Raw genomic sequence first — 25,461 nt, forward strand, 5'->3', positions numbered from 1 at the left:
TACGGATGGGGTTTTGGTGTGGAGGTCCTTTTTGTTGATGCTGATGCTATTCCTTTCTGTTTGTTAGTTTTCCTTCTAACAGTCAGGTCCCTCAGGTGTAGGTCTGTTGGAGTTTGCTAGAGGTATACTTCAGACCCTGTTTGCCTGGGTATCACCAGTGGAGGCTGCAGAACAGCAAATATTGCTGCCTGATCCTTCCTCTGGAAGCTTCATCCCAGAGGGGCACCCGCCTGTATGAGGTGTCAGTTAGCCCCTACTGGGAGATGTCTCCCAGTTAGGCTACATAGGTGTCAGGGACCCACTTCGGGAGGCAGTCTGTCCATTCTCAGAGCTCAAACACCATGCTGGGAGAACCGCTGCTCTCTTCAGAGCTGTCAGACAAGGACATTTAAGTCTGCAGAAATTTCTTCTGCCTTTTGTTCAGCTATGCCCTGCTCCCAGAGGTGGAATCTACAGAGGGAACAGGACTTGCTGAGCTGCAGTGGGATCCACCCACTTTGAGCTTCCCCAGCTGCTTTGTGTACCTACTCAAGCCTCAGCAATGGCAGATGCCCCTCCCCCTGCCAGGCTGCTGCCTCACAGGTCGATCTCAGACTGCTGTGCTAGCAGTGAGCAAGACTCTGTGGGTGTGGGACCTGCTGAGCCAGGCATGGGATATAATCTCCTGGTGTGCTGTTTGCTGAGACCATTGGAAAAGTGCAGTATTTGGGCAAGAGTGTCCCGAATTTCCAGGTACAGTCTGTCACAGCTTCCCTTGGCTAGGAAAGGGAAATCCCCTGACCCCTTGAGCTTCCCGGGTGAGGCGATGGCCCATCCTCTTTTGGCTCCTCTGTGGGCTGCACCCACTGTCCAACCGGTCCCAATGAGATGAACCAGGTACCTCAGTTGGAAATGGAGAAATCACCCATCTTCTGCATCGATCACGCTGGGAGCTGAAGACCAGAGCTGTTCCTATTCGGCCATCTTGGAACAGAATCCTGGAATTTTCAACATTTTTCACTTGGCTTATCTCTCCTTTGGTACTAAAAGAAGTTCAAAAGTCATGGTAATAATATGTTTTTAAAAATCTATAGGTGATTATTTACTGATGTTAATTAATATTTACAATAAAATGAAGGAAAGAATATACATCGGTTCCTACAGTGTGCTCTCATTTATGTGTTCATAGATATATACACGTACGAATACATACACATCCAGAAGGCACTAGGCCAATGCACTTGGTTTTGTTTTGGCTTTGGTTTTTTAAATAATTGCTTTTAAGGATGTGGTATAGTTAACAGTAACATTTCTAAAACTGAAATTTGTCTCTGACTAGGAAAAAAAAGAAAGAACTCCCTTATAGGATATACGATTAATTTTGATATCTTCTATGGTTTTAATGTTTTTATTCCCTCCAAAATTCATCTATTGGAAACTGAATCATGAGGGTAACAGTACTGCGAAGTGGGACCTAAAGGGAGGTGTCTAGGTCATGCAGGTAGAGTGGATTCAGGCTGTTATAAAAAGTGCCCCTGGCAGTGCGCTCTCTCTTGCACTTCCCCCTTCTGCTATGTGAGGAAGAAAGTTCAACACCAGAGGCCGGTAACTTGATCTTGGATTTCTCAGTCTCTGTAACTGTAAGGAATACATTTCTTTTCTTTATAAACTATCTAGTCTCTGGTACTCTGTTAAAGCGGCACAAAACAGACTAAAACATTATTGTCAAGAATTCAATGGGTAATATCAGTGAAACTTTCTTGAACAGAATGAATCATGAGAAAAAGTATAGTTGTTGATAATGTTCCCTTGAAGTATACCTCTCAGGATATATTGACATTTAGTAAAAAATAGCTTTGGTTATTTTTCACTTTAAAAGGAACAGAACTACCTCTCATTATACAATGTGAGATTCCAAAAAATTGTTAGACGATAAAAATTTAAAAATTCAATTAGTTTTAGGTTAGCAAATGCTGTTGAGTATGTGCTTTACATGCTAGGGCCTAAAGGGAATAATAATAGAATAAGACTTGGTCTTTGTGCAAGCACCTGCACAAGCCCTGGGCATTTTGGAGACTTATATCATCTATTTTGTTTGAGACTCATAACTAGTAACCACTAACTTATAAAGCACTTATGGGATGTCCAAACATTATCGCAAGCAGTCTATCTATTTAATTCTTACTAGAACTTCAGTGAAATCCTCATGATTCCTTGTTTTTTTTTTTAATTGCCTTTTTAGTTATCATTCTTTATTTTTGTTCTTTTACACTTTAAATTTATTTGTATATCTTTTTATAAAGAGATGTTATTTTTAGAGTAGCTTTAGATTCCCTGCAATACTGAACAGAAGGTTGAAGTTTCATGTACTCCCTGCCCCCACATATGCATAATTTACCCTATTATCAACATCCCCCACCAGAATGGTACATTTGTTGCAATTGCTGAATCTACATTGATGCATCATCACCCAAAGTTTATAGTTCACATTGGGGCTCACCCTTGGTGTATATTCTATTGGTTTGAAAAATGTATAATGATAGATTTGTTAGTCCATTTTGCATTACTGAAAGGAATATCTGAGACTGGATAATTTAGAAAGAAAAGAGGCTTATTTGGTTTGCTGTTTTCAGGCTGTACAAGAAGCATGGCACTGGGCTCTGCTTCTGGTCAGGATCTCAGGAAGATTTTACTCATGGCAGGAGGCAAAGTGGGAGCTGGTGTGTCACATGGAAAGAGACAGCAAGAGAGAAGGGAGTAAAAGAGGGAGGAGGAGGTGCCAGGCTCTTTTAAACAACCAACACTTGTGTGAACTAATAGAGCAAGAACTAATTACCATGGGGAAGGCATCAAATCATTCATGAGGAATCCTTATGACCCAAACACCTCCCGCCAGACCCCACCTCCAACACTGGGGATCAAATTTCAACATGAGATTTGGAGGGTAAAAACATCCGAATCATATCAATAGGTATCCACAACTGTAGTATTATACAGAGTAGTTTCACTGCTCTAAAAATCATCTGGAGTCTACCTAGTCATCCTTCTCTCCCCTGTAATCCTTGCAAAACCACTGATCCTTTTACTGTCTCTATAGTTTTACCTTTTCCAGAATGTCATATATTTGGAATCTTGTAATATATGGCCTCTTTCATTTAGTAATTGGCTTCTTTCATTTAGTAATGTATCTTTACATTTCACCCATGTCTTTTCATGGATTATAGCTCATTTCTTTTTTAACATCAAATAATATTCCATTGTTCCACGTACCACGGTTTGTCTGTTCACCTACTGAAGAACATTTTGGTTGCTTCCATTTTTGGGCAATTATGGATAAAGCTGCTATAAACAACCGTGTGCGAGATTTTATGTGGGCATAAATTTTCACATCTTTTCTTTGGGTGAACACCAAGAAGTATAATTGCTGGATCATATGACAAGAGTATGTTTAGATTTGTAAGAAACTGCCAAACTGTCTTCGAAAGTGGCTGTACCACTTTGCATCTCCACCAACAAGGAATGAGCGGTCCTGTTACTTCACATTCTCACCAGCATTGGGTGATGTCGATGTTCTGGTTTTGACTTTTCTAATACATGTGTAGTGGTGTCTCATTGTTTTCATTTTCATTTCCCTAATCACATATGATATGAAGCATCTTTTCATAGCTTATTTGCAATCTATATATCTTTTTAGAGAGGTATCTGCTAAGGTCTTTTCAAATCAGGTTGTTTTTTATTCTTGAGTTTTAACAGTTCTTTGTATATTTTGTATAACCGTTCCTGATCAGATATGTGTTTTGCAGCTATTTTCTCCAAGTCTGTGGCTTGTCTTCTCACTGTCTTGACAGTGTTCTTCACAGAGCAGAAAATTTACATTTTAACGAAATCCAAATTATCAATTCTTTCTTTCATGTATTGTGTCTCTGATATTGTATTCATGACATCATTTGTTTTTCTATTCTGCTTAGGTTGTTTTGCCTTTTTTCCCTTTGTTTTCAGTTTTTTTTTTTAATGTAAAATATTTATTTTAAATTTTGTTCATTTTAATAATTTAGAATATTTTCATTTTCTGAAACTTTTATTTATTATTATTATTATTCCACTTTCTTGGTGTTTTTATTGTTTTGGAAATGATGGGAGTTTGAAGTTTGCTGTTTTTCTCTGGATCTCAGCCTTGGAGATCACACACACACACACACACACACACACACACACACACACACACAATAGGCTTGTTAAAGAAGGCCTGAGAAATGAATGCAGACACTGGAGGAAATCCTCAGGGGCATCAAATTGGGTAAGGAGAATTTGTCTACAAACATCTTCTCTCTCTGACGCTGCTGTGAGAGGTGGATGGCCCTCTTGTTTTTATTGCAATGCAATAGCTACACCAGCCTAGCACCAGCAGGCTGTAAGAACACGAGAGCAACCCTGAGCAGAAAACAGTAGGCATAGGCAGCCTGTATTAGTCCTTTCTTGCATTGCTATAAAGAAATACTTGGCCGGGCGCGGTGGCTCAAGCCTGTAATCCCAGCACTTTGGGAGGCTGAGATGGGCGGATCACAAGGTCAGGAGATCGAGACCATCCTGGCTAACCCCGTGAAACCCCGTCTCTACTAAAAAATACAAAAAACTAGCCAGGCAAGGTTGCGGGCGCCTGTAGTCCCAGCTACTCGGGAGGCTGAGGCAGGAGAATGGCGTGAACCCAGGAGGTGGAGCTTGCAGTGAGCTGAGATCCGGCCACTGCACTCCAGCCTGGGCAACAGAGCGAGACTCTGTCTCAAAAAAAAAAAAAAAAAAAAAAGAAATACTTGAGACTGGGTAATTTATAAAGAAAAGAGGTTTAATAGACTCACAGTTCTGCAGGCTGTACAGGAAGCATGACACTGGCATCTGCTTGGCTTTTGAGGAGACCTTAGGAAACTTACAATCATGGTGGAAGGAGGAGGAGGTGCAAGCACCTCAAATGGTAGGAGCAGGAGCAAGAGAGAGTAGGGAGGTGTTATACACTGTTAAATGACCAGATCTCCCAAGAATTCACTATCACGAGAATCATACCAACAGGGGGATGGTGTTAAATCATTCATGAGAAACCTGCCTCCATGATCCAGTTACCTCCCACCAGGCCTCACCTCCAGCATTGGGGATTACAATTCAACATGATATTTGGCGGGGACACAAATCCAAATCACATCACAGCCTAACTAGATCCAGAGGAGTTTCAGTTTTGGCAGAAGGTGAGTCACATGGTTAGACTTAAGTTTTTATTCTTTTCAAACTGAATGTATAATTCTCCTAAGTTAAGACAGTGTAAGGTCTTAAAGCAAAAAATCCTGATACTCAGCCTCTTAGATATAAGGGATGAGAGAGTTGTCGAAGATGGTTCTGAGCTAGGCACAGTGGCTCATGCGTGTAATTTCAACACTTTGAGAGGCCAAAGAGGGACGATTGCTTGAGCCCAGGAGTTCAAGATCAGCCTGGGCAACATAGTGAGACCCTATCACTATAACAGATTTAAAAAATTAGCCAGGCATGGTGGCATGCACCTATAGTCCCAGCTACTTGGGAAGCTGAGGCAGGATGATTGCTTGGGCCCAGGAGGTTAAGGCTACAGTAAGCTATGATTATACCATTGCATTTCAGCCTTAGGGACAGAGCAAGACCTTGTCTCTAAAATAATAATAATAATAATAAAGATGGTTCTGAATTCTGGAGTCTGCAGCCTGGGCAGCAAAATGAAATGAAGCTTTCTAGAAGACAATGTAGGTTTTTGTTTTATTGTGTAGGGGACAGAGGGGAATAATGCATGGGTTCATTATCAGAGTTTGAGGCAATGTTGGACTGTCATGTGTAATCCCTAGGAGGCAATGTAGTTTTGGAACTTTGAAGAGAAAGCGCCAGGCTGGTGGTAGAGAGGAGGAGAGTTGGAGGGTGGAGGTGAGAGGAAGAATAACTTTCCACATGATGATGGGGAAAGAGCAAAAAAGCATGAGAGAAGACAGGTAAGAAAGCTGGATTCAAATCAAAGCCAGTGTTTTGTTGTTGTTGTTCTTTGTTTGTTTCAGAGACACAGTTTTTCACTCCACTGCCCAGGCTGAAGTGCAGTGCAGTGGCGCAATCATAACTCACTGTAACCTTGAATTCCTGGGCTCAATTAATCCTCCTGCCTCAGCCTCCCAAGTAGCTAGGACTACAGCTGCATGCCACCACACTCTGATAATTAAAAAAAAAATTTTTTATAGAGACAAGGTATTGCTATATTGTCCAGGCTGGTCTCAAACTCCTGGCCTCAATCAATCCACCCACCTTGGCCTTCCAAAGCACGGAGATTACACACATGAGCCACTGTGCTTAGCCCACAGTGTTTATTACACAGAGAGAAGCTGGTAGAAAGGAGACCACAGAACATGCCCACATCAATTTACCTTTACATCTGTCATTTAGGAAATTCCAAGTGGAAATCACTAGCTTAGAGGCAAAGTGGATACCAATTGCTTGCAATGAGAGGGGATCATTTGAAGCAACCACTGTAGTGACTGCAATATAAACAAGAAATAAATCTAAGACAACCAAATGGAACAAAAGACAAAAGGATAAGCAGGGAAATGACGTTGGGTGGACAGAACAGCTTTGTGAGTATTGATAGCAGCAGTTGCCACCTCTCTCCACCCTTTGGATGTGTCTCATCTTTGAATCGCCTTCCCTGGCCCACTATCTGAGCTGATGAAATTTGACGGATGGCTGGCTTCCAGTAGTTATTTTCTCCTTTATGCCCTGTGGTTTGAGTCAATACAGAAACTCTGGCTCAGTGATATCTTCAGTGGTAGGTACAATAATCACAACCTCTGCTGTCCTTCCTTCACACACTGCCTCTGCCACAATTCCTTTCCATCATGACTCCCTCACCCTTACTTTCAGCCATCCTAAACTCTCCTAGGATCTTCTAATATTTAGGCTTGACAGATTCTGGAGAAACTTCATGAGTACCATTTTGAGAGATGTTGTTATTTAGAATGACATAAAGAATGCTTTCCCAATGTCCAGAGGGATTCCATAGCCATGATCTCATTTGCTCCACAAACTGGTGAAAAGAGGTAATTCTGCTGCCCAGTCACAAAACTACTTAGCAACAGATCAGAACCTAGAAACACCAGGTATCCTGGTTGCCGGGGTTATAGCTTTTGGTGTTGTTGTTTGTATTTTTTTATTGTTATCAAAAATGACAGTTTGATTTAGAGGTAGAATAATAATATTCTCCAAAATTGTTGCACCCAGAGCCAATATTTAACATTTTTGAGACAGTAAGCTTGATAGAAACTGCCTGTTCTTACCATAATTGGAAAAATCAGATTCCCAGGGGTCTAACTGAGCATTGAGGTTCAGTACTTCAGAGCTGCTAAAAACAGCAATTACACAGGGCACAACACTGATTTGCATTCACACAGCTCTTCTTTCCTCTGGGAGCCTCAGAGCCTATAACAAATACTCGCTTATCTATTTCCATGTTGAGACAATGCCCCTCTTTCAAGGCACCCAAAGCAGTTTGCATATATTAATCTACCCAGTAAACAATTACGACATTAGTGAGAGTTAAAAGAAGTTGAAAGAAATCTAGATTCCCAAACCTGCTCAAATTTAGAGGTCATCTGACCCTTTAATATGAGCAGACTCTCAAGCCAAATGTAGGTTACATTTTCATAAAAGGTGCTACTCAAGACAAGTTCATTATCAGTGGGCTCAGTGGACCACCCCTGCTAACATTACCTGGGTGAGCCAAATGTGGTGGCATGGGCCTGTACTCGCAACTACTCTAGAGAATCATTTGAGCCCAGGACTTGAGCCCAACTACCCTGGAGGATCACTTGAGCACAGGACTTTGAGGCCAGCCTGGGCAACACAGTAAAACCTCATCTCAGAAGCAAAACATTATCCTGGGTGCTTAGTGAAAATGAGGGTTACTTGTCTCCACTTCAGACCTACTGAATCAAAATCTCTGAGTGGCAGGAACCTGAAATCTGAATTTTAACGAGCTTCTTTGATTCTTGTGTAACCATCGTCTGAATAGTGTACATTGTACCTCTTGGGTAATTTCTCATCCCTTAGCCCCCTTCCACCCTCCCACCTTTCCAGTGTCCAATGCCTATGATTCTCCTCTCAAAGTCCCTGTGTACACATTATTTAGTTTCCACTTTAAGTGAGAAGATGCAGTGTTTGAATGTTTCTGAGGTATTTTGCTTAACATAATGTCCTCCAGTTCCATCCATGTTGTTGCAAAAGATATTATTTCATTCATTTTTATGGCTGAGTAGTATTCTATGGTGTGTGTGTGTGTGTGTGTGTGTGTGTGTGTGTATCAGTAGTATTCTATGTATAGTCTATGTAGTATTCTATGGTGTATATATAATATATATAAAAATATATATATATCAGTAGTATTCTATGTCTATATACCATAGCATACTACGCAGCCATAAAAAGAATATATATATATATATATAAATCTTGTCTCTACAAAAAAAAATTTTAAATTTGTCAGAGTGTGGTTGCATGCACCTGTAGTCCTAGCTACTTGGAAGGCTGAGGCAGGAAGATCAATTGAGCCCAGAAGTTCAAAGTTACAGTGAGCTATATATATATGCCACATTTTCTTTATTCAATCATCCATTGATGGACACTTAAGTTGATCCTATATCTTTGCTATTGCGAATGGTGCTGTGATAAACATACAAGTGCAGGTTATCTTTTTGATAGCATGATTTATTTTCCTTTTGATATATAACCAGTAGTGAGATTGCTGAATCAAATGGCAGCTCTGTTTTAGTTCTTTTAGAAACCTTCATACTGTTTTCCATAGGCTTTATACTAATTTACATTCCTACCAATAGTGGATAAGCATTACTCTTTCTCTGCATCCTTACCAACATCTGTTGTTTTTTGACTTTTTAATAATGACCATTCTGATTGGTGTGAGATAATATCTCATGGTGCTTTTAATTTGCATTTCTTTGATGATTAGCAATGTGGAGCATTTTTTCATATATTTGTTGGTCATTTATATGTCTTCTTTTAAGAAGTGTCTGTTCACATCTTTTGCTCACTTTTTAATGGGATTATTTGTTTTTTGTTGTTGAATTATTTGAGTTTCTTATAGATTCTGGATATTAGTCCTTTGCCAGATACATCATTTACATATATTTTCTCCCATGCCATAGGTTATCTGTTTACTCTATTTCCCTTGCTGTACAGAAGCTCTTTAGTTTCATTAAGTCCCATTTGTCTATTTTTGTTTTTGTTGAATTTGTTTTTTAGTTTTTAGGTCTTAGTGATAAATTCTTTGCCTGGGCCAATGTCAGAAGTTTTTCCTAGGTTTTATTCTAGAATTTTTATTGTTTTTACACTTACATTTCAGTCTTTCTTTTTTTTTAAGATGGAGTCTTACTGTGTCACCAAGTCACCCAGACTAGAGTGCAGTGGTGCAACCTCAGCTCACAGCAACCTCTGCCTCCCATGCTCAAGTAATCCTCCCACCTCAGCCTCCCGAGTAGTTGAGACCACAGGGCATCATCATGCCCAGCTAATTTTTGCATTTTTGGTAGAATTACCATATTGCTCAGGCTAGTCTCAAACTCCTGAGCTCAAGTGACCTGCCCACCTCAGCATCCCAAAGTGCTAGGATTCCAGGTGTGAGCCACTGTGTCCAGCAACATTTAAGTCTTTAATCTATCTTGAGCTAATTTTTGTATATGGTGAGAGAGAGAGGTCCAGTTTCATTCTACCGCATATGGCCATCCAATTTTCCTAGCACCACTTATTAAATAGGGTGTCCTTTCTCCAGTGTATGTTTTAGCCTACATTACAAAGATTAGTTGTCTGTAGATATGTGGCTTTAGGCTTTATTTCTGGGCTCTCTATTCTGTTTTATTGATCCATGTGTCTATTTTTATGTCAGGACCATGCTGTTTTGGTTACTATAGCTTTGTAGTACAATTTAAAGTCAGGTAATATGATGGCTTTGTTCTTTTTGCTTAGGATTGTTTTGGCTTTCAGGCTTCTTCTTCTTCTTTTTTTTTTTTTGAAATTAGGATTGGTTTTTTTAATTCTCTGATGCATGATGTTGGTGTTATGATAAGAATTGCATTAAATCTGTAGATGTGAGGGAGTGTTGACAGAACATGGCTGTGTTGTTGTCCTAATAGTGGGGGAGAGAGTGGCAAACACATGCACATAAGAGCCTGGCAGAGTAGCATGAAGCCAGAGGTGGGAAGAGACGAAGGTGGGCCAGAGCTGTGGGTCTGGGGCCAATGTTACCTGTTCCATCATCTTCCAGCCCAGAAGAGAAAACAGATTTTAGTTAAGGTGATTGGGTTGGCTTCATCACTTATATGTTTTAGTCATCTGGTATTATCCTGTATTTGTGCCCTTGTCCTAGACACTGTGCAAGTGTTGGGATGAACCTGAGTTTCTCATGAACGTGTTCTAGTCTTAAGGATTTAGACTTTGGAAAGTGCATTCTTCTTTCTCATTACTCTAATTTCTAAAACTTGCATCATGAGTTTACTTCACAAGCAATATCCATGGTGAGTAGCTGTGTTCCTAAACTGTCTGCACAGACCTCAAACTCAGTTCCTCCATAACACAGCCAAGATTGACTAAGACAATCCTGGTTGCTACTTTTTTTCTGAATTTTTAGGGCATTTTACCATCTCTAACTTTCATTATTGTTCTTAAGCATATGCTCTATCACAGCAATATTTAACTTTCTTGTATGTCCATCTTACCTCTCAATTTAATATTTAGGTTTCTTGTACATCTTTCCTTGCTTCAGCCATGCCTACCACATTTGTACTTAATGAATACTTCTACAACAGTGGGTGAGTCAATCGCTGGACAAACAAGCAAGCCCGGAAAATTGGTGTTCAATTTTCCTGACTTCCAACCCCGGAACTTGATTAGTTGTGAAGCCATATGCAACAATAGGGCAGAGAGTGAGAGTATCCAGCCCTGGTTCTGTGTCTCCTTTATCCATGCATGCTCAGAGGGCTGTGCATTTGCGAGAAACATATTTCTTGTACCAAATTCTCCAATCATTTTCATTATGTAGATGGAAGTTCTTTCAAGAATTCATGTTTTACCTGACTGTACAGCACTCCAGACTCAGATACATTTGTACTTAAAGAATGTCTTTAAGGGTTTTTTGTTTTCTTCAATCACGATTTAGGGAGCATCACCCAGACTGTATTTGTAAAACCACAGATGCTAATATCCAGCCATCTTGTTTGAAAGCAAAAAGTAATTATCAAAACAGAGACATACAGGCCAGGCGTGTTGGCTCATGCCTGTAATCCCAACACTTTGGGAGGCCGAGGCGGGTGGATCACCTGAGGTCAGGAGTTGGATACCAGCCTGGCCAACATGGCGAAAACCCGTCTCTAGTAGAAATACAAAAATCAGTCGGGTATGGTGGTGTGTGCCTGTAGTCTAAGCTACTCACGAGGCTGAGGCAGGAGAATTTCTTGAACCTGGGAGGTGGAGGTTGCAGTGAGCTGAGATCACATCACTGCATTGCAGCCTGGGCAATGGAATGAGACCCTGTCTCAAAAAAAAAAAAAAAAAAAATACAGAGAGAGAGAGCCATATCGTCATATGATTTTTAAAGATGGGGATACATTCTGAGAAATGCTTCATTTGGCAATTTTGTGATCATGTGAACATTATAGTATATTTACACAAACCTAGATAGTGAAGCCTACGACACATCTAGACTCTGCGGTATAGCCCATTGCTTGTAGGCTACAAATGTTTTCAGCACGTTACTGTACTGAATACTGTAGGTAATTATACAACCCAGTGGTAGGTACTTGTATATCCAAACATATCTAACCACAGACATGGTACAATAAAAATATGGATAAAAGATTTTAAAATGATCATACATGTATAAGGCATCACCATGAATGGAGCTTGCAGGGCTGGAGGTTGCTTGGGTGAGTCAGTGAAAGAGTGGCGAGTGAATGTGAAGGCCGAGGACATTACTGTAATGTAGACTTTACAAACACTTTATACCTGAGTCGCACTAACATTTCTACAAAATATTTTTCTTTCTTCAATAATAAATTAACTTTAGCTTACTGTGACTTTTTTTCACTTTATAAACTTCTACTTTTTTTAACTTTTTAACTCTTTGGTGATAATAGCTTAAAACAAAAACATATTGTACAGCTGGATGAAAATATCTTGCGTGTCCTTATTGTATAAGCTCTTTATCAATTAATTTTTTTTTAACTTTTTACACTCTTTCGTTACAAACTAAGACATAAACACACACACTAGCCTGGGCCTACACAGGGTCAGGATCATCACTATCACTGCCTTCCATCTCCACATCTTGTCCCACTTAAAGGTCTTCAGGGATAATAACACTCATGGAGCTGTCATCTCCTGTGATAAAAATGCCTTCTTCTAGATTCCTCCTGAAGGACCTGCCTGAGGCTGTTTAACAGTGAACTTTTTTTTTTTTAATGAGTAGAAGGAGTACACTCTAAAATAATGACAAAAAAGTATGTATGGTAGATACATAAACCAGTATGCATTTAACACTGGTAATAAATGACTAATAGTATATGTTTGCCTTACCATACTGTTAGTCATTTTTTACCATTATTAAGTATTATGAACTGTACATAATTGTATGTACTATATTTTTATACAACTGTCAGTGCAGTGGGTTCCTCTATACCAGCATCAGCACAAACACACGAGCAATGTGAAGTTATGACATTACCATGGCTACGACATCACCAGGCGATAGGTATTGCTCAGCTCCGTTATAATCTTTCAGTACCACCGACATAGATGCAGTATGTTGTTGACCAAATTGTTATGTGGTGCACGACCGTATTACCTCTGAGAGCCATGTTTGCTTTAAAAATTTATATCCCAGGGACTGGCAGAGATTAAAATATAAATAATCCAACCCGTCTTTCAAAATGTGCTAACCTGTCTCAATAAGTAAATAAATAAGTAAATAAAGGCTTGGATCATTCAACACATTTGAGGGTCACAGAGAGCTGTTCACAGTGGGCTGAAAGGCATACACTCAGTGAATTAACTGCACCTGTGCCTTCTGTGAACCGTGCTCATGAGCTTCTTCCTTGGCCTAATTTCTCAAAAGTTAGACAAAACACAGTAGACGGCAATGTGGCGGAATTCTGTCTGTTTGGTAGGTCCTCAGTTAACACTGACCATCCAGGTTCTGGTGGTTATTTTTAAACCCCTGTTGATGAGATTCTCCATGTTTAAAAGGATAAAAATTGTCTGTGGTTCCGGTGGCTGAAACACAAGAATCGCTTGAACCCGGGAGACAGAAGTTGCAGTGAGCTGAGATCGCGCCATTGCACTCCAGTCTGGGCGACAAAGCGAGACTCTGTCTCACACACACAAAGAGAAATATCCACAAGGCCCTGTCCTTCCTGCACAAAGTGGCAAGCAAGTGGGAGAGAGAGGCACTGACACAAGCCTGAGATGAGCAGAATGTGATAGGTGCTGTAATGAGCTACCAAGGGCACAGGAAACTAAGATATTCATTACAAGTTGGTGACAGGGTGGGGGAAATTGAGTAAGAATTCCTACAGGAGCTGACATCTGAGTTGAATGTTACAGATGAGGTGAAATTTCATCAGGAAGTGATTGGGAGAGAGGAGGATGTGCTACAAAAACAAAAGCCCAGACAGAACAAAGGTGGGGACATAGTTAGGTGTCTGCTGGGTTTGGGGAATGCCACATCTTCTGTTATAGTTAGAGAAGAGAGGGAATGGAGTTCGGTGAGAAGCAAAGCAGTTAAATAGAGGTTAGGGAAGACCACGCAGAGACAGAAATGCATTACAGTTTTGTGGGCAGTTTTACTTCTGTGGCAGTTACACAACTGGAAAGTCACCCAGTGGGGTGTGCACAGTTTCACATTATAAAGTAGCAAGGCCAGGAGAGATCCTCCTAGAAATACTAGGATCGAGGCAACATTGTGAGAACGTTTGTATGCCAGGGCCATGATTATCCTATGAAGAGAACTTGGGTACACCTGCTAGCTTGGTATTTATACTTTCGTGTGATCAGTGGGTAAAATATCACAAAGGCAGGTGTGTAAGTGAATGTGATGCATGGATAAGAAGTGAGGTCCATGTTCATAGATGAGCCAATAATAAAAGAAAACTCCAGCTTGTGATTATAATATTCTACCTCCACCTGTGTCACTTACCTTGCATTTTCCCACTCTCACTCTCATTTTAATGTCCCCTTGATTGAAGGTTGTAACTGCAAAACTCTGTTGCTGCCTGGGACCTCTTGCCTTCTATTGCGGTGTTTCTCAGGCATTTTTTTTTTTTTTTTACTTTTGCATCACTAAAGAGAAAAATTAATTAGGCTTAAATTTAATTTAAGTATTTATTAAGTTATCAAATTTAAATTAAATTTAAATGTTTACTAATAAATTAATTTAGATTTAAATTAGGCTACCTGTCTTTATAATGAAAGAAGCTTAATACTAAGTAATAAGACTTTGTTCATAGGGTTGAGCTTCCAAGAGCTGCAAACTATTATAATATGCTAAGACTTCTTCATATGCTCCCACCAACCATGAACTGGTGTTCACCCTGCTGGGAGTGACATCACCCCCATGGAAAAGTGCATTTTCTATGTACACGTATGTTTATTGCAGACTATTTACAATAGAAAAGACTTGGAACCAACCCAAATGCCCATCAATGATAGACTGGATAAAGGAAATGTGGCACATATGCACCATGGAATACTACGCAGCCATAAAAAGGATGAGTTCATGTCCTTTGCAGGGACATGAATGAAGCTGGAAACCATCATTCTCAGCAAACTAACAGGAACAGAAAACCAAACACTGCATGTTCTCACTCATAAGTGGGAGTTGAACAATGAGAACACATGGACACAGGGAGGGGAACATCACACGCCAGGGCTTTTCGGGGGGTGGGGGGCAAGGGGAGGGAGAGCATTGGGAGAAATACTTAATGCATACAGGGTTTAAAACCTAGATGAGGCCAGGTGCGGTGGCTCAAGCCTGTAATCCCAGCACTTTGGGAGGCTGAGACGGGTGGATCACAAGGTCAGGAGATCGAGACCATCCTAGCTAACACGGTGAAACCCGTCTCTACTAAAAAATACAAAAACTAGCCGGGCGAGGTGGCGGGCGCCTGTGGTCCCAGCCACTTGGGAGGCTGAGGCAGGAGAATGGCGTGAACCCGGGAGGCAGAGCTTGCAGTGAGCTGAGATCCGGCCATGGCACTCCAACCTGGGCGACAGAGCGAGACTCCGTCTCAAAAAAAAAAAAAAAAAACCTAGATGATAGGTTGATAGGTGCAGCAAACCAACATGGCACATGTATACCTATGGAACAAACCTGTACATTCTGCACATGAATCCCAGACCTTAAAGTAAAATAAAAAAAAAAGAAAGTGCGTATTCTGTTCTAATGGGTGTATGCCTGTATACATAAATAAATACACACATATTTTGTCATAAACCACTCTACATTTTTCCACATACAACTTCAGTATAAATTATAAACACCATTTATGACATAGATGCAATAAACTTTTGTGAAGCAGGGGTTGAATTGTATACACTGCACTTAGCCAGTGGGCTCATTTACAAGTGAAACATCAGTTTGTGAATGATTCATTACTCAAGGGGAATGTGGGCCTTTGTTTTTTAATTGCTACTATACAAAATGTTCTAGGACTTCCCAAAGAACATACAAATAAAATTTTAAAATGGCATTGCCATTTTACAGGGAAGTCTGGAATGATGTGTACAAGTAATATGGCAATTTGAGCCACTGACCCAAGGCACCGGCCTGGGGTTCAGTAAAGTCAAAGGCAAGGAAGATGAGAAAGCATTACTCAACGAGACATTCCACTCAACAGTAGATAAAATTTGAGTTAGAATTGTTTAACCCCAAGCAAAAACAAAGGGCGCTTCTCCGTCATGAGAAATCCGACACAAGTTAGTCCCAAAGTTCCTGAACATGAGGGCAGGGTGCCTTACAGCTGAACAAACTCGATGGCAAGACTTTTTCTTCTTTGCAAACTACAGGAAACATGCTTCCTTTTTTTTTTTTTTTTTAAACAAATCAGAAAAAGAGCGCATAGCTTCTATAGTTTAGTGAAAAAGGAAAATTATACAGAAGACACTTAAAAGTAATTCTGAAATGGCCTCTTTTTTTTTTAAACTGAGTCTTGCTCTGTTGCCAGGCTGGAGTGCAGTGGAACGATCTCGACTCACTGCACCGCCTCTCGGGTTCAAGTGATTCTTCTACCTCAGCCTCCCGAGATAGCTGGGACTACAAATGTGTGCCACCACGCCCAGCTAATTTTTGTGTTTTTAGTAGAGACGGTGTTTCACCATGTTGGCCAGGATGGTCTCAATCTCTTGACCTCATAATCTGCCCACCTCGGCCTTCCAAAGTACTGAGATTACAGGCGTGAGCCACTGCACCCGGACCTGAAATGGCCTCTTATACCCAACTGCTACTAGACTCTCCCTAGATTTACTTCTCTGTTGTTTTTTGATTTATATTTCAATGTACAATTAAAAAAAAAATAAAACTGGGATAATACTATACAAAGCTTTAAACCTTTAAACAATAATGTAGTTTACATTTCTTCACGAATTTAAATAATTTTAAATCAAGATTTTCAGTGACTACATTAAAATTTATCACCTACAGGTGCGATATTTCGTGTATCTGTAAGCCATCCTGTTGCATATTTACTTTGATGCTAGCTTTTACCAGAATATATAACACTACAGTAAATATCCTTGAGAATAAATATTTATTTGCATCTCTGGTGATTTTCTTAGAATAAATGCCTTGAAATGGAATTACTAGGTGAAAAGATATGAATAAACTTTTTAAAATGTCTTTGATATGGAATAGAAATCACACTTTATTCTTTCAAAGTTTTTAGCCAACTCTCCCCACTCTTCTTCCCCATTCCCTTATGTGCACACACAGAAACACATACACACACACGCACATTTTAGTTCAGCCCTTTTTCTTTTCATTTGTCTCCTCTTCCCTTCAACACCTGCATCCTACCACATCCACGTATGTGTGAACCCCATTCTTCCCACCCAGATCACCTATGTTGACAATAAAGTTTGAATCCTTCAATATTTTAGTGTAAATATTTTGTATATTCCAAATTTTATATATTCCAAAATTTAAAACCAATTCACTATCTTACCCATAATGTATTAAGATGACCATTTCAGGCCAGGCACAGTAGCTAATGCCTGTAATCCCAGCACTTTGGGATGCTGAGGCAGGAGGATGGCTTGAGCCTAGGAGTTTGAGGCTAGCCTGGGCAACGTAGTGAGACCTCATTTCTACAAAAAATTAAATAAAAAATTAGCCGAACATACTGGCACATGCCTTCAGTCCCAGCTACTTGAGAGACTGAGGTGGGAGAATCGCATGAACCCAGGAGGTGGAGGCTGCAGTGAGCTGTGGTCATGCAACTGCACTCCAGCCTGGGCAACAGAGCAAGGCCCTCTCACACACACACACACAAAGATGACCATTTCACCAGGTATTATATTTCAATTGGAGCTTCTTTTATTACTAGTGAGCTAGTCAGTTCAAACATTTTTTCAGGTCATTTGTTACTTACATAACTCTTTTTGTTTTTTTAAACAAATGTTCTATTCTTGCTTTGTTGCCCACTTTCTTTTTTGTGCAAATGTTGTTTCTCAGGCTTTTTTTTTTTTTTTTTTTGGCATACATTTAAAATTTGACTACTTTATTTTGAGATAGAGTTTTGCTCTTGTTGCCCATGCTGGAGTGCAATGGCACAATCTCGGCTCATCGCAATCTCTGCCTCCTGGGTTGAAGTGATTCTCCTGCCTCAGCCTCCCTAGTAGCTGGGATTATAGGCACCTGCCACCATGCCCAAATAATTTTTGTATTTTTAGTAGAGATGGGGTTTCACCATGTTGGCCAGGCTGGTCTTGAACTGCTGACCTTACGTGATCCGCTTACCTCAGTGCTGGGATTACAGCACTTCCCAAAGTGCTGGGATTACAGGTGTGAGCTACCATGCCCAGTGACTACATTTTTTAACATAGAAAATTTACTTAACTTTTCGTTAATTTTATTGATCTTTATGTTCATGTTTCCTTTATTGTAAGATTATACAAATGTTTATATTTATGCTTTCCGTAGTTTCATTATTTAATGGTTTAATATTGGCCTATCTAGAAAGTAAATTTTTTAATTGTATGAGGTAGGGGTATAGTTTTATATTATATAAATGTGTATACTTTCCCTAAGAGTTAATCAGTTGCCCTGGGTTCAAATATTGATTAGTTTTCTTTTTCTCAACTCTTCTTTTTCAACTTTGAAGATTTACTTTATTATGTTATCTTTGAATTCACTATTAGTACTCAAAATTGAGTAATTTAAGTCATATGTAATATTATACTTCCTCATGCAAGATTCAAGTTCCAGAGAATGATTTAAACTAAGATGTGGAGGTCTTCTTTGTTTCGACAGAATGACTCATATAACTTTTCCCCAATTAAATACCAATCAAGCCAGATTCTGTCAAACCAGTGGTTGATTCATTTCAATTTTTGAAAGTCACTCCAAGAAATAGCTTATGAAAGACTGTAGGAATGGCTCTTTATTACATACTTCTCCCAAGTTGTTGTCCTCTTTTGACACATCTTTAAGTATCTAGTAACAATACATTAAATCCATGCGATTTTTGTGTAGGTTTCTTAAATCCTCTGCACCTCAGTTTCTTCATTTGTAAAACTGGGATAATAAGAAATAAGAATACTGGCTGGGTACATGGCTCACGTCTATAATCCCAGCACTTTGGGAGGCTGAGGCAAGAGGATCGCTTGAGCACAGGAGTTCCAGAACAGCCTGGGCAACAGAGCAAGACCCTGTGTCTACAAAAATTACAAAAATTAGCTGGGTGTGGTGGTGTGTGCCTGTAATCCCTGCTGCTCAGGAGGTTGAGGTGGGAGAATCGCTTGAGCCTGGGAGGTTGATGTTGCAGTGAGCCATGATGGGATAGTGCCACTGTACTGCAGCCCGGGAAACACAGAGAGACCCTGTCTCAAAAAATGGAAAGAAGGAAGGAAGGAAGGAAGGGAGGGAAGAAAAGAAAAGAAAAGAAAAGAAAAGAAAAGAAAGAAAGAAAGAAAGAAAGAAAGAAAGAAAGAAAGAAAGAAAGAAAGAAAGAAAGAAAAGAAGGAAAGAAGGAAGGAAGGAAGGAAGGAAGGAAGGAAGGAAGGAAGGAAGGAAGGAAGGAAGGAAGGAGAGAGAAAGAAAACTAACCTTCTGTGTTTGTGAGTCTACCTATGTTAATATGCATAAAGCTTCCAGTACTGGGTCTGTTGTTTGCTGTTACTATTATGAATGCTATCCAATGTCAAACTTACCTAGAAGTTCATTCTCCTACTGAAGACCTTTGTAATCTTTTGCTCAACTTTCTGTTCCCATTATCCTAAGTTACCTGTGATTTCCTCAAGGTACTTTTTCCCTCACGTCTCAGCACTATGGATACACTGCTCCCTTTGCCTAGTATTCCCCACCCCACTGCTCCCCACCACCCCCATCTCCCCTGACCCCTGCCTTGCAGTCAGCCTTCAGGACTCAGCTCAGGCCTTAGCTTCCCCCAAGAGTCCCAGTGCTTCTACCCCAGCCCAAGTTATGTATCTCTCTTTCAGGATTCCTCAGCAGTCTGTACTTTCTTCTATCAGAACATTCATTCATTCATTCACACATTCATTCATTTAACAAACACTTACTGAGTGGCTGCCACGTACCAGACACTGAATTATCCATCTACCTGCCCCTGGAGAGCATCTTATCCAACTGGCATATAGTCTGCACTTCGTAAATGATGGCTAAATGAAAAAATGCCTTCCCAAAGGTGTACCGCCCCTAAAATGGACTTTCTGGGCTCCCTTTTTAAACCATCAAGATCCTTTTGGGAAATTCTAATGTACTCTGCAGTCTAATTTGAGTGTAAAAAAAGAAGGATCTTCCTTAGTAGAAAATAGATGAGAAAGGGATAATGTAAACTGGACATTCTATTTTCTTCCTGGGAGAAATAAATTACTTATCAATTTCACCAAATTAGTGTAGACAGTATTTCCCAGGAACCTATTTTTTAAAAACAAACAAACAAACAAAAGGCTTCCCTGCTGTTGCTCTCACTGGAAAACTCTTTCTGGTTATTAGGCTTCAGGAGATGTTTCTTGGTTGCTGATCTGACAAGAGACATCAGAAAGAACTGCATCAATCAGAGAGTTCATGTCCTTCTCTACACACACAAGTACATTCACACCTCCCTTTCTCTACCACGCTTCTCTCCAAAGGTGTTTGCTGGATTCCACATCAGAATCCACACCTCCGCCCCCACCCCAGGAAAAGGGAATTGGATACATTGCCCTTCTTGACGCCTGTGTGTCTCTGGATGCTCTGCCCTAAAACTCCTTAACCAGATGATATATGCCCGTATCATCTTGCTGTCAGCTCTTGATGTGCCTGGAATTTCCAGGAACGAAGGGCACTCTAATGGGGAATGATGCCCTTCCAGTCCTATGACCTAGTTCTTTTCCAGTTCACTCAGTGTTTTTGCAGAACAGATGCCAAGATGGATGCATGCTATGTCCTCCCGAATCAAATTGTGAGCATCTTCAAAGATGCCAAGTGCTGAGGACAGGGCATGTTAGCTAACTTGTGCTCCCTCTAGTGGCACTGCTGGAGCATAACACAGATGTTCAGATAATGCCATAGGGATGACAAGCATTACTATTCCGCACCTTGTTTTCCTAGTGAGTTAGGATGCACATGTTTTAAATGGTCAGTTACTTAAGATATCATAGTCAATGGTAGGAAAACCATACCATGTCATTTAACATTAAAAATAGTCAAATTTGGAGTTCAGCCTTCTTGGATTTTTTTTTTTAACTATTTCACTTTTTAAAAATAGAGGTCACAATTTGAACATAATATAAATGGGAATGCAAAATTCTAATTTATGCCCTTGGGTCTGAGTTGGTCATTGATCCAGAATAGAGGATAATATAGCATGTTTATATCACATGCTTTTGAACTAAGTTCAATAAGGCAGAAGTAAGTGGTAATTTTCAGCATTCAGACAAAGTGAATGCAAATCACGTGTGAATGGAGATGTTGATATGTGTGTTCTGTCCAATCTGGCACTAAAGTTCTGCATAAGCCGGTTGATGTTTTGTGTCTCTCCCTCCACATACCAGATGCTGCAGAATCCACATTGCCTCAAAGGCAGCCCAGCCATGTGTCCTTGATGCTTCATGGCACAAACAATCATAAACTAGCAAGGCCGGCAGTGACTCCTGTGACATAAGGTGGCACACTTTATGGGCTCTGCCCTCCTCGCTTCAGTGTTATTTATTCAGCTCCATATACTGTGCACCGCTTGCTCCTTTTATTACTCAGCAGAGATTTGTAAATACATAAACTCTTCCCCAAGCCATTTTCTGAAACAGATGACTGGCCGCGTGGCATGTCCTTTGTCAGAGTTTACGCAGTGCTCACACTGTCTTGACAACAGCCATATTTCCTTATGTTCTGAGTCTTTCCTTAAATGTCTTGTGTGGCGGTCAGTCTTTAAGATACTTTCTAAGGACTCGAGTCATGTAATTGGTCAAATGCATTGGGCTATGTGACCAGTTAGCCAAAATGCATTTCTTAAAATCAAGCAAAAAAAAAAAAAAAAAAAAAAAAAAAAAAAAAAAAAAAAACCCACTCCAACCAATAATAACAACAACAAATGCAGTTTTTAGAAATTGATCTTAGAGGCTTTCAGGGCTTAGTGGTCACACCTTGTAAATCCCAGCACTTTGGGAGGCCGAGATAGGCTTAATCACTAGCCAGAGGAGACCCACACATGGTGAAACCCCTTCTCTACTAAAACAATAAAATTAACTGGCACTTGAAATTGTAATCCCAGCTACCGGGAGGTTGAGGCAGGAGAACTGATCTCTGAACCGGGAGGGTGGAGATTGCAGACCAGATCATGCCACAAAGACCTGATGACAGAGCCAAAGATCTCATCAAAAAAGAAAGAGAGAGAGAGAGAGAGAAAGAAAAGAGAAAGAAAGAGAGAAAGAAAAAGAAAGAAAGAAAAAGAAAGAAAGAAAGAAAGAAAGAAAGAAAGAAAGAAAAGAAAGGAAGGAAGGAAGGAAGGAAGAAGGAAGGAAGGAAGGAAGGAAGGAAGGAAGGGGAAGGAAGGAAGGAGAAGGAAAGAAAGAAAGAAAGAAAGAAAGAAAGAAAGAAAGAAAGAAAGAAAGAAAGAAAGAAAGAAAGAGAAAGAAAAGAAAGAAAGAGCGAAAGAAAGAAAGAAAGAGAAAGAAAGAAAGAGAAAGAAAGCAGAAAGAAAGAAAAGAAAGAAAGAAAGAAAGAAAGAAAGAAAGAAAGAAAGACAGAAAAAAAGAAAAAAAGAAAGAGAAAGAAAGGGAAATTGGACATTTGGAAACAAGACAGTGTGCCAGGGAAGGACAGTTCAGTGCAGATAAAAGGACACTGGCAATCTGGATGAGAGGCCCAGTCTTCGTAAGTCCTGAAATTCTCAGAGCAGCGTCCCTTTCCTCACCTGGTGACTCCAGAGCTCCCACACTTCTCTAACGCAGGAAGTAAAGTTAGATCCTAAAAGAAGACAGTGAGAGGACAGTTGCTTTATCTAATTATTCATCTGGTTCTTAGCCAGCTTCTCCTCCCCTCCAACATTCACCTCTAATGTTGTTTCTGTCTTTTCTGTAAACTTTGTTGGGGACATTGGGGTCTGAGAGAGCCCAGGCACAGTCTAGGGAGTCCTAAGTCTATGGAAGTGTCATAAAATTTGTTAAAAGCTTTTATTTACCAAGAGTCAGTGACCTCAGTAATTTCACAAAATATTTTGACAAAAAAAATAAAATAAAAACCTAAACTGGTTTCACTTTGTACAAGAGAAAATTTTAGACTCACTTGGTTATATTCTAAGACTTTCTAGGATCGATGGTGTCAGGGCTCTCATATTCAAACCCGTTCATGAAGGTATTGAAGGAACATACCTCAAAATAATAAGAGCCATCTATGACAAACACACAGCCAACATCATACTGAGTGGGCAAAAGCTGGAAGCATTCCCCTTGAAAACTGGCACACAAAAAGATGCCCTCACTCACCACTCCTGTTCAACATAGTATTGGAAGTCCTGATCAGGGCAATCGGGCAAGAGAAAGAAATAAAGGACATCTAAATAGAAAGAGAGGGAGTCAAACTATTCCTGTTTGCAAATGACATGATCCTATATCTAGAAAACCCCATAATCTGAGCCCAAGAGCTTCTTAAGCTGATGAACAACTTCAGCAAAGTCTCAGGATACTAAATCAATGTGCAGAAATCACATTATACACCAACAACAGTCAAACCAAGACCCAAATAAGTAATGCAATCCCATTCACAATTGCCACAAACAGAACAAATAACTGGAAATACAGCTAACCAGGGAGGTGAAAGACCTCTACAAGGAGAACTACAAAACACTGCTCAAAGAAACCAGAGATGACACCAACAAATGGAAATACATTTCATGCTCACAGATAGGAAGAATCAATATCATAAAAATGGCAATGCAGCCAAAAGCAATTAATAAATTCAATGCTATTCTTATAAAACTATCATTGAGATTCTTTGCAGAGGTAGAAAAAGGTATTTTTAAATTCATATGGAACCAAAAAAGATCCCAAATAGCCGAGGCAATCCTAAGGAAAAAGAACAAAGCTAGAGGCATCACCTTACTGAACTTCAAACTATATTACAGGGCTACAGTAAATAAAACAGCATGTACTGGTAGAAGAATAGATATATAGACCAATGGAATAGAATAGACAATCCAGAAATAAGGCCACACACCTACAACTATCTGATCTGACAAAAACAAGCAATAGAGAAAGGATTCCCTACTCAATAAATGGTGCTGGGATAGCTGGCTAGCCACATGTAGAAGACTGAAACTGTACTTCTTCTTTACACCATATACAAAAATTAACTCAAGATGGAGTATAGACCTAAATGTAAAACCACAACTATAAAAACCCTGTAAGACAACCTAGGCAGTATCATTCAGGGCATAGGAATGGGCAAAGATTTCATGATGAAGATGCCAAAAGCAATTGCAACAAAAGCAAAAATTGACAAATGGGATCTAATTAAACTGAAGATCCTCTGTACAGCAAAGGAAACTATCAGCAGAGTAAAAAGACAACCTTCAGAATGGGAGGAAATTTTTGCAAACTATGCATCTGACAAAGGCCTAATATCCAGCATCTATAAGGAACTTACACAAATTTACAAGAAAAAAACAAACAAACAACCTCATTAAAAAGTGGGCAAAGGATATGAACGAACGCTTTTCAAAAGAAGACATACATGTGGCCAATAAGCATATGAAGAAAAGTTCAACATCACTGATCGTTAGAGAAATGCAAATCAAAACCACAATGAGATACCATCTCACACCAGTCAGAATGGCAATTATTAAAAAGTAAATAAAACAACAGATGCTGGTGATGTTGCAGAGAAAAAAGGAATGCTTATTTACTGTTGGTTGGAGTGTAAATTAGTTCAGCCATTGGGGAAGACAGTCTGGCAATTCCTCAAAGGCCTAAAGACAGAAACACCATTTGACCCAGCAATCCCATTACTGGGCATACACCCAAAGAAATATAAATCATTCTGTTGTAAAAACACATGCATGCATATGTTCATTGCAGCACTATTCACAATAGCAAAGACAGAATCAATATAAATGCCCATCAGTGATAAACTGGATAAAGAAAATGTGGTATATCAACACCATAGAATACTATGCAGCCATAAAAAAGAATGAGATAATATCCTTTACAGGAACCTGGATGAAGCTGGAGGCCATTATCCTTCACACACTAATACAGGAATAGAAAACCAAATACCACATGTTCTCAATTATAACTGGGAGCTGAATGATGAGAACACACGGACACATAGAAGGAAAGAACACACACTGGGGCTTATCGGAGAGTGGAGGGTGGGACGAGGGAGAGGATCGGGAAAAATAACCAGTGGTCACTAGGCTTAATACCTGGGTGACAAAATTATCTGTAGAACAAACCCCCAGGACACAAGTTTACCTATATAACAAATCTGCATAACTACCCCTGAACTTAAATAAAAGTTTTAAAAAAAAAACCCCACAAATCCTTACATGAAAAGACAGGGCTAATTAGCTAATTGGAAATACTACTATTAGCAGTGTTTACTGAGTGCTTGTATCAGCCAGACACTGGTCTCAGAGCTTGAGATGCATTAGCTCATTAAGTTAATTGGCCCATGAGTTGGCTACCATTACTGCTCTCCACCTTACAAACAGTGAA

Source organism: Papio anubis, chromosome 1 (genome assembly GCF_008728515.1).
Source record: "Papio anubis isolate 15944 chromosome 1, Panubis1.0, whole genome shotgun sequence".
Lineage (NCBI taxonomy): Eukaryota > Metazoa > Chordata > Mammalia > Primates > Cercopithecidae > Papio > Papio anubis.